At 36.0% G+C, this 11,240-nt stretch overlaps 1 pseudogene; it reads left to right on the top strand.

Annotated features, from left to right (window-relative positions):
- The first annotated feature begins 454 nt into the window (after positions 1-454).
- Positions 455-2,132, top strand: LOC121497787 (annotated as a pseudogene).
- The last annotated feature ends 9,108 nt before the right edge of the window (positions 2,133-11,240 follow it).

Consider the following 11,240-nt stretch of genomic DNA (forward strand, 5'->3'; position numbering starts at 1 on the left):
TGAACTCTGTGGTTTCTACTTTCTAGGCCTTTTGCATGATGTAGCATATGTTTTTTTTTTTTTAAATCTACTTGCATAGATATCTACAACAAAATGTTTCTAAAATGCTATATATACCCTGTGTAATTAAGATTTCTTTCTTTTTCTTTGATGTCAATATGCTAATTCTCTAGAATCTTCTGTGTATTTGTAGCAATTTGAGGGCACTATGAGCTCTCTAGAAAATGAAAATTTGGCATGCATTTTTTGATATTAAACTTAAAAAAATCCATTGTGCAAGTTTTTGTTTTGCAGGAGTGTTTTAAAACACAGTTTTGTCTAATTTTAGGTTTCATGAATATAGTATCTCAAGGTATAATTAACAATCACTTGTTGGGGGAGCCCCAGAGCATCAGGGTCGTGGACCACCAGGAGTCCACCATGTTCCCGCCTCGCTGCGTCTCAGGAGAAAAAAATGGAAGGCCTGCCTGATGCTGCTGCTTTTGCAACTAGACTTAAAAACACTCTCATCCAATATCATAGCATCGGAGATGGTAAGTGGTGAGTTGCCAAGAAAATGAAAGATACAACAATTTGGAGAAAACCTTCAGAAGAATTTAATGGATACCTTTTTAAAGCCCAGGGTGTTACAGATGACATCGTGAATAGTGTCATAGACCATATACACCCGAGTCCCTGTCGCTTGGATTGGGACAGCTTAATGACTTCAATGGATATTTTGGAACACTTTGAAGAGAATTGCTGTGTGATGCGTTACATTACTGCTGGTCAGTTTAGGAATATAATTTCCCCACAGGAGTTTGTGGGTTTCTCCTACACCATGTTGGCTGGAGTGAAAAGAGACCAGGTTTATTTGTGGATTTAACCATCCCTGTGGCTGGTTCTGTGTTCCACGTAAAGACAATCGCCAGCAGAGTCTCTTGGTGGGCCATATTCAGATGGATCTCTGTGGGATGATCCTGCAGTCTGTGGCCGACACAGCCATGGCAAGCACTTTAATCAGCTTCTATGCTCATTTAGGAAAAGCCCTACAGAAGGTATTACATGTCGAAACTCGTAGGACAGCCGTTCCCCCAAATCAACTTTTTCTCTTAGCCTCATGGCCTGTGAAAATCATCCTTTCCTCTCTTCTTAGCTGTAGAAAAACATGAAATGATTTGTTGGTTTATTTTATTCCTAAAGTAAATAGTTATTTAAGAGAGGCATCTCCATTTTCTAAGACAGTTGTTTGCACACTGTTTGGTACAGTGGCGTGTCTTGTTTGACCTAAACTCTTACGAAACTGAACATTGCCTCAATGTGAATATGAAAGCACAAGCTTTATACTGTTAAAGTCATCTGTTATGGAGCTTTATGAACCTTTTAAAAGTTTTAACTATTTTTGGAAATTAAATATCAGTGCTTTACTTTTGGTATGCTCTATGAGTTGGCCAATATCTGGACTAAAGAGAAGAGCTCTTTATATTTTATAAAAGGTGAACTTCATTGTCAGTTGACTTGTACTACTTCAAATATTGAAAAAATCAGAAAAAGAAGAATAGAGATAGTATAGGTGTAATTCATATACAGTTGTTTTGATACCTAGATACATTATTTTCTGGATAGCTTTAAAAGTGTATTTGTATCTTTCTGAGTGTTTATTTTGGAAGTCTTCCAAAGCGTTTATGCATGGATAAGACAGAGAACTGCCAAGTATGTGCTGGAGCCACCAACCCGATGGGTTGTATAAAGTGCTTGGTGATGTCCTATATTCACCAAAGCAAATTTTCCAGAAATCAAAATATTTTTTGAGTGTTTTCTTCAGGTTTCAGTTTTTTTTTTAAGACAAGCCCTCGAGAAATAGCTTTTAATTCTGAGAAGTATCCAATATTCTGTAGGAAAATAATCAGATTTTTAGTCTTTCTCATTTCATCCATGTTCACGTTTCAGTTTTAAAGTATCGCTCCCCTCAAAGTGTTGCTGACTGCATCATACACATTCACAAGTGTGACATGACTCAGTCTGGAACTTTAACACATGCGTTCATACATTTGTCCACTTGCCTGGATGAGTCATTTTATAAAACTGGCTTGGACTTTAATAGACCCCGTGACTCCATGGCTGCCTTAAATGAGCGTTGCCAAATGATCTGAACCTTCCACATGATTCTGTTGCTTTTGAATAACCACCTGGTTGAGTTCCAAAACGAGACCTTGAGGCAACTTGCTGTATCCGTGTGGGTGTATTTATGCTTGTGTTCGGGCCTACATCTTGCAATCTGTCTTCGTGTTCAGTTATACTGTCTAGGGTGGCGAAATGCCACCAGATGTCCAATTATGGGGCCTAGACTGGGTAAGGGATTTGTTACAAGATGGCCTGAGCTGGGTACCCCTAATGTGAATAAACTGTCTAATGTACAACAAAACAAAACAAAACAAAACAAAAACACAACAATCACTTGTTAAATGTTGTTAAAACATTTTTTTGTGTGTTATACTGTAGAACTCTATCTTTCCAGTAATGGTGAGTGATAATAATGGTGCATTGCCATGGAATGCTCACCCAAGGCATGGTGTGCCAAGTTTTTATTGGGGATCAATCTTGTAGGCAAGGCTACCTACCTGCCCACCTGAGCTTAGTGTCCAGCGCCACTAAGGGATCAAACTGGTATTCCATAGTTCAAGGTCCACACATAAGTAGAATTGTTAGTGGCCCACATTTCCCAGGTAAACAAAGATACTCTTATCAGGCAGGATATTCCAAGGGAAAAGGGGTTACCTTCCAGGGGCTTGGCAAAGGGCAAAGCTTTCTTTGGAATATTAGAGTTTAGACAACCCAGATTTGCGGAATTAATCTTTTATTATACAGTTACACTTATATGTTGAAAATCAAATACTTTAATGACTGTAACAAATCCTTTTGCAAGTCATATAGTTTCCATTTTTTTCTTTTAAATAATTGTGAGCTGATAGATCATTAAAACTATTTTGCATGATGGCCAGGTAACAAATCTTTTTGCAAGTCATGTGATTTCTAATTATTTTCTTTTAAATAATTTAAATTCTTATAAGCACATAAATCATTAAAACTGTTTGTAAAATCACTATATGGTTTCCAGTATAAAACTCTTTCTATTCAGCTTAATTTTTATGTATGTGAGATTTTCTGTGTCTATTTATGGAACATGATTATCAGAATAGAACTGGTCTTGAAAGTGTGTTATCTAACATTGGATGACACCAAATGGATACATGGACTAATTTTTAAAGTCTCATTCATCTCTTCAAAAGTGCTTGTCCAATATTATATAATTAATATTTATTAAAAAGTTTATTATAATCATATAGTAGTAGTATAGTTATAATTATAATTTCAGAGTATTTTTAACCCTTATTACAGCCATAGAAAATAACAAAGTAAGTTCCAGTCACAAATAAGCATGATAGAATCGTTTATAAAATATTTTCAGATTTAAAGTTATAATGGGTAAATTTTGTGTTGGGAGTGGAATGAAAATATGAATTCAAGGAAGAAAATGAATATTTAAAATTTCTGTTGTAAGAGTTTGTGTAGTCTCTAGATGGATGACAGTATCATATTATGACACTATTCAGATTAAATTAGATACATTTAAAAGAGGTATATAACACTTTTATTTTTAAACATATATAATTATAATTTGTCATAAATTTGGAAGATACTTCACAAGTCTCAGATTTCTACCTGTCTAGGTATTATCAGCCAAGTGCTCTATGCCTATTTTTCAGACATGTTTGTATAAACAGATGCCTTGGAAAGATGGACTCCGGTGTAAATTTATTTATTATCCTTGCATTAAAGATAGAGACACCTTCCTCCTTTCCGAAGAGATATTTGGTTATATTTCAGGGTATTAAGGACAGCACCTCTCTCCAGAGGACATTGTAGGCAGATTTTCCAATAGTCCTGATAGAAGATCAGAGTCTCCAAATCTAAGGGTTCCCCTCCTGTAATACATCCCCAATGTGTGTGGAGGCAATACCCAGCCCTAGTTACATCATCATGTAGAAACTGGGGCTTGGGATAAATGGCAAGATAGTAACATTGCTGAAAGTAATAAATTGTCTAAATCCCTTTGGACTCCTTGATTCCTTACTGACTGACTGAATTTGTGGAAGTATGACGAGCCAGCCTTGCAGCTGCAACCATAACACTGCTTAGATATTGCTTGACTTCTTGGTCACTTTGCAAGTATTTAAACATATAAAACAATTTAGAAGTGAACTTAAACATCAAAACCAGAAACTTTTTCCTTTAGTTCCTATAATAGGGCTTGGCATATATTAGGCACTAAAATATATTTACTAAATAAATGAATGGACAAACAAATAATTGAATTAATGAATATAAAATTTTCTAATCCATTTTTCATCTAGACTGCTGTGGGCTGCTGGAAAGGATTCTAAGTATGTCAATTATGTCTAAGGGAAGAGATAGTTTAAGAATTTAGTTTCACTCATTCATACATTTCTTTAAAAATATGTATTAAATTCTTACTCTATGCTATTTAATAGATACTAGAAAGCAAAAGGGAGTAAGAAGCAATCCCTTTTTTTTAAGGAAGTCTAGTGAAAAAATGCACAAATATCCTGCAATATTGTTTGCTCAAATAAGAAATATGCAAAATCTCAGGGGACTACAGAGTTTAGAATGTTTTCTTTTGTCTGAGGGACCTCCCAAAAGTGGTGATACCTTGAACTGACTCTTGAATTAGAGGTAGGCGTTTGTTAGGGTGCATATGCTAATAAGAAGAGTAGAAAGGAAGGAGACATTCAAGATATTAGTAGAGATGTGGTATAGTTTTACATAACCTAATTCTAAGTGAAGAACTAAATTATTTTCAATATATTAAAAATACTACACTAATCCTCTGAGGAATATATGGAATTGTTGAATCACTGTATTGAACTCCTGGAACAAGTATAACACTGTATGTTAACTACATTGGAATTTTGATGACCTGTTTCCTAAACTGAGTGTGTTAGTGGCATTCCACACATCATTTTTTGCTTTTTGAAAAGTTCTACAGGGGAACTCAGCTTCCCTTGGAAAGAGCTCAGAGTTGAGAAGCAGTCAGCTGGGTGAAATACATTCCCAGTCAAATGTGGACACTTTGGTAGAGCCAAAATAGATGAGTAGCTGTGAGCTAAGCATTTTAATTCCTATAATTCCACCTGGATCCTTATATTTAGCTTTGAGCTGTTATCGATCTAAAACATTGTGCTAAGTCAGACTTTATAACCCAAAAGGAAATTCTTTAAGAATGAAAGATACCTGAGACAAGAAATATTATCTTAGACTTCTGGGTTTGTGTTGGCTTTTGTTAGAATGACATTTTTCATAAGCTCAGTAAAGACATTCTATCTAGCATTTAATTATGATTTTCTGCAAAGACTTTAAGGTTACCTTTTTTAAAATTATGAGTTTAACACAATAGTTATGTTGCATTCTGGCATCCTGACCTTTTAAAAACATGCCATTTCATTATGTTTCAGATATGTAAGTGATGTGCTCTTTTATAGCTTTGGCCAAGGGAGAGCTCATAATGAAGACAAGAGCAAGCTCGAGCTCATACCCCTTTGAATCTCTTGACATTCTCCTTTCCAGGTAAACTATACCTGTCAACAGAGGGGAGGTTTTCTGGTTCCTAGCCCCTGAGATAATTATGCATGCTGTTGTATAGTGTAGAGGCAAAAGTAAACTACATAGGGTACAGGAAAGGACCAATCAGATCTGGTTCAATTTTTATCCCTTTCCTGTGACTTCCTGAAGTGTCTCTTTGACAGATGCACTTCATGCTGATCACCCCAATCTCTGACGCAACCAAGGTCTGTATTGTCTACTTAACATATTTTGGCACTTGATAAATATAAATGTTTATATATAAAAATTGTATATCTAATTAGGACACAAGCCTTTTGTGGGGAAGAATTTTGCCTCCTACTTTTTGGTATCCTCTTTGGCCCTTAACATTCAGCGTATGATAGATGTTCTATAAATTATTATTTGATTAAACTTAGCTTATCATCTTTCAGAATGTATGATAGCAGAAGAACTGTGGAAATATTACTCACCCGAGGATGCTAAGGGTCCTGCTAGTGAGCCAGCTGGATTCCCTGCCCAACCCTACCACCCCTTCCTTCCTCTTGTCCGTGTAGTTGCATACTTTGCACTGCTCCTTTACAGACTGTCTAACCCAGGGACATGCTCTGGGAGAGAAGAAAATGTCCTCTTTTCCTTTACATAAGCTCAAAAGTGATGAAAAGTATATCACAAAATATTACCAGTTGTTCAGGTTAAACGAGGCAAATGAGATGCATTTCAGAATGCAAAGTAAGAAGAGCTCTATCGGTAAGACATTGCTGGTAATAATGAAAATTATGGACACAGTGTTAAAAGTAGAAGTCCTAGGGCAGAAGAAAAAAAGGGCTTAAGTTGGAAATGGAGATAAAGAGAATTGGTTAGACAGTAAGAATGGGGAAGATATTGAGGAAGAGGTCTGCAGGGAGCATTTAGACTTGACAACACAAATATCCAGGTTAAATCTGACATAAGTTCCTCTACCTGCAAAGCGTAGGGGAAACTATCCCAAGCTGCTGGGGATGTTTTAGCTCTTTGAATATGCCCTCTAAGTCAAGCTCTAAGAATACCAAATGCAAGTGGACTAAATTTAGATCCTCCGCGTGGTACGCAGTATATTATAGATTAGGCTAATTACTGTCAAATAGACCCCAATCTGTACAGGGGCTCTGACCAAAAGAGGTTTATTTCTTGTTAAGAGTACTGAGTGTTTGCCCAGGTTGGCATAGTGATCTTCCCTCATGTCATTATCCAAGGACCTGGTTGATGGACGCTCTGCCATCTTTAATATGTACCTTCTCAGATATCTGCAGGGTTGGCAGCATCATATGTATTTCAGCCAGCTCTAAGGAGAAAAAAGGCAGAGGGGAACAAATGTGGGATGATTTAGGGTTAGGTATTACAGTGGTAAATATTTCCATTGGCATATGTTTCAATGTCCAGAACTCGGTAATACGGTCACACCTAAATGCTAGGTAATTAAGGAGCTGGAGAATTCATTGGAAGTGATGGGGGAAGCATAACTGCTCAGGGAAAAAAAAAAGGATGAGAATTCTGGACACTTCTCAATTTTGTTTTATTTATCATACCTGTAACACTGTGTATTGAGGCCTGTGTGTAATTATGTCAGGTACAGGTAAGCATAGATGCATCTTATAAACATCTCTGGACCTGGTGCACTTGAACCATGCCAAAGTGCCATTCCAGGATTCATGAAGATTATTGTTTATTTGACTTGAAGTTATTTTCTTCACTATAAAAGATCTTCGTCCCCAGAGTGCTATTGATTAAGGTGTCCTGATGGTGGCATCTTATTAGCACAACTTACACTTAATGCCTTTGATAATCTTAATTTTTAAAATTAGAAAATGCTCATTGAAATTTATCCAAGGTGAGATTTTTGGTCTTTCAGTAAGAGTTTTTTAGAATATGAATAATTTAGTGCAAAGCTAATCAAATTTTGCATCACATCGTCTATAAAACAATGAAAGCCTTCCAGTGCCTTTCTGAAACTTTAATGGATTTGTACATTTCAGTGGTTTTTTTGTTTTGTTTTGTTTTGTTTTACTTTGTAGGGTTTTAGCACAATTGCCAAAAATTACTCCACTGGAACAGCTGTAAGCAGTAGTATTAACATAACCAGTTAATGAATTAGTCTGTAATGTTCTAAAGTGTTCTTCTTTTGTTTTAATTCTTTCCTAATGTTCTTTTTATTTTTTTTAAAAGATTTTACTTATTTATTCATGAGAGGCACAGAGAGAGAGAGGCAGAGACAGAGGCAGAGGAAGAAGCAGGCTCCATGCAGGGAGCCCAATGTGGGACTCGATCCTGGAACCGTGGGACCACGACCCGAGCCAAAGGCAGATGCTCATGGCTGAGCCACCCAGGTGTCCCATATTTCCTAACATGCAAAAGGAATCACTAAAATGATTTTGACATAGGCCAATTACACATGTTGGTGTAACTTCATTTGGCAACAGTTTATAAAATATCAAAAATTTGATAGGAACTGTCATAACAATGGAGAGGTGAAATTACATGCCACATAATAGGTGCTAAAAATATTTGTTGACAAGTGAATGAAAATATACAAGGTCCCATTTATCACCTATTACCTGAATAATTAGTCACTCATTGAAACACTTCCATGTCAAAAATATTGTCCTTGATCAGTACAGGCACAACCACCAAACTTACTGAGCCTACCCAGTGTAGGCTGTGAATAAACAGGCTAAATTGTTAAAAGTCAATTCCAAAACAAGATACAGAGTCTGAAAGCAGATATTTTATGTGAATTATATGTTTTGTTTAGTAATTATGTCTTATATAAATAATAGCCTTGCCCTCACATGTTATGTAGTTTACAAGTTTATGCTCCATCAGGCAGACTAAATGACAGTGTCATAAAAGGTAGGTGTCTGAATCGGAAAACTATAAGACATATGTCAGATCTCAGAAGAAAAAAGTAGAATAGAACTTCACACTCAGTCAACTTCTCCTGTGAGTATAGAAACTTGGCTTTAATCAGTTACCATATGGTCAACACTTGACTAGTTCTTTTTGTAGGTTATTTCAGATAACCTGAGACTTTGGCTTGTATATAACCACTTTATTGTGTTTTAGACTGAAGTTATTAAATCAATACAAAAATAAATTAATTGAGCATTTACTTTATACAAGCTAATTCAATGAACGACTTTAATTTGATTCAATTCAGTAAACCTATTGATTGCTCTCTATTGGAAGATGCTGAGCTGGTTTTGTAAGTATTCATATAGAATTGAATTGAGAGATACATCTATAATTAGTGAACTTGTGGCCTTATTAAATATCATTTTTGTGAAAACTCATCAGTCTGCTTCATATATATCATCCCTGGAAGAACACTGCTTGATTGGCATCTGGAAATGCTAGTGTGTTTGTGTTTTTTAAAAGATTTTATTTATTTACTTGAGAGAGAGAGAGCGAGCCAGAACACAAGGTGTGGGGAGGGGCAGAAGGAGAGGGAGAAGTAGGGAGCCTGACCCGGGGCTCGATCCCAGGACCCTGGGATCATGACCCGAGCTAAAGGCAGATGCTTAACCAGCTGAACCACCCAGGTACCCCTGAAAATGCTAGTATTGATGCTTCAAAAATGTAATGGCTGTATTTTATGTTTCCTATTCATTCATGATTGAGGAAGATGGTTATATTCAGTTAGAGATGCATGTTTTGTCAGACAGGCCCTTGTACACACATAGTCCTTTTAGCTCCTGTTTGGCATGTACTTTAAACTCTCCCCTTCTGAGCTAGTTTTGATAGAAAATAGAGGTTGGAATATTTGAGCTTCAGAAGAACAATGGACTCAGAGAGGTGATACTCCCAGGTGTAAGTGGGAAGAGTTAGAATGTCTGCAAACAATTGAAAGTGTATTTTGAGTAAAGCAATCTTAAAGAGGAGTTTCTTGGTATCTACCCTCCTCCCTTCCAGCCCTCTCGCAGTATCTTGGGATTATCTGCTGCCCATGGAAAAGTCCTACACAGTCATATCCTCTAGCAAGGCTTCAACAGTATTATACTATGATGATTAATGTAACTTTATAGTAAGTCTTGAAGTTGGGCGGTGTCAGTCCTCTGACTTTGTACCACTTTTTCAATATTGTGTTGGCTATTCTGAGTCTTTGTCTTTCATATAAACATTAGAATCACTTTGTCAATGTCTACAAGGTGACTTGCTGGGATTTTGACTGGAATTATATTGACTATATAGATCAAGTTGAAAAGATCTGAAATTATAACAATATTGAGTTTTCTGATTCATGAATGTAGAATATATCCCCATATGTGTAGCCTTTCTTTGATTTCTTTCCTTATTTTTGTAGTTTTCCTTGTATAGGTTTTGTAATTTATTGATTTATGCATAGAGTTATTATTATTATTATTATTATTATTATTATTATTGGGTTCTGGGCAAATGGTTTTATGCTTTTCATTTCAAATTCCTATTGTTCATTGTTGGTATATGGAAAGCAATGTAAATTCCTCACTTATTATAACAATATGCTAACTTTATTACCAACACATCTGGTCTCCAGAGCAATGTTGATTTCCTGTAATCAAAACATTTGTTATTTAGGGACTCAGAACTAAAACCCAAACTGACTACTAATGAGCTCCTTGAAAATTTTAGCTGAGGCAACAGGGGAGAGAGGTAACTGTCCATTTCTAGATTCTCTGCTCTAAGAATAAAAACTTCTATACTCCAAACTCAAGAAAGCTACTTGGCTGTAATCTGTCCTAATCCATCTCTGATAACTTGCTTTTGTAACCACACTTCTGAAAAATGTCCAGTTTGTGACATCACCACCTGGCTGAAGGTCAGCTAATCAAAATAGCCTCATTATGGCTGACTTTCAGAGACAATTCCACAGCTTGAGATGCCTCCACTTTTAGAGATACTTCCGTAGCTACTAAAGATCAACTCTTAATTGTCCCACTTCCAGAATTCCATCAATCCTTGACTCTGTGTTTCTCAAAACTCTAAAAAAAATCAGCAACTCGTTTTGATCAGTGTTACTGAACTCTAGATATAAATATCTCTTGCTTGTCAAACATTCCATGAAGATTTTGGTTTCAAACATTGATCAGTGGCCTCTTTTATGGGAGCTCTTTTTTTTTCCTTTTTACCAACTGGGCTACCAGAAACAGCAACAGTGGGTTGCACTATTTTAAAGCCAGGTAGAAACCCTTAACAGAACTATTATTTTAGTATTTTCTTGGCATTTTTGGGGGGATCACAAATTTGCATAGAACTCCACTATATGAATATAGTTTCTGTATCTTTTGTAAAATAGTTACTGAATTCATTGTTCGGTTACTAGTTAAATGTTCTTTATATAAAGAAACTTCTGTAAATTTGTCTGAGTTTAATGTTAGGTTAAATTGTCTCTCCTGAGCAAATGATTTCTTCTCTTCTCTGGCTGCCATGAGTCTCAGCACTACATTTTCTAATCAGCTACAAGACTTATTTCTTACTTTAAGATTATGTTCTTAACCGTAATGACACATGGTTTTCATTTATCTTCAAGTTTTTTGTTACTATCCTCCTTATTATAATGACTTTACTATATATGAAGTTTGCTTAACCTGCCTAAAAATCCATTT

This window comes from Vulpes lagopus, chromosome 8 (genome assembly GCF_018345385.1).
Source record: "Vulpes lagopus strain Blue_001 chromosome 8, ASM1834538v1, whole genome shotgun sequence".
Taxonomy (NCBI): Eukaryota; Metazoa; Chordata; class Mammalia; order Carnivora; family Canidae; genus Vulpes; species Vulpes lagopus.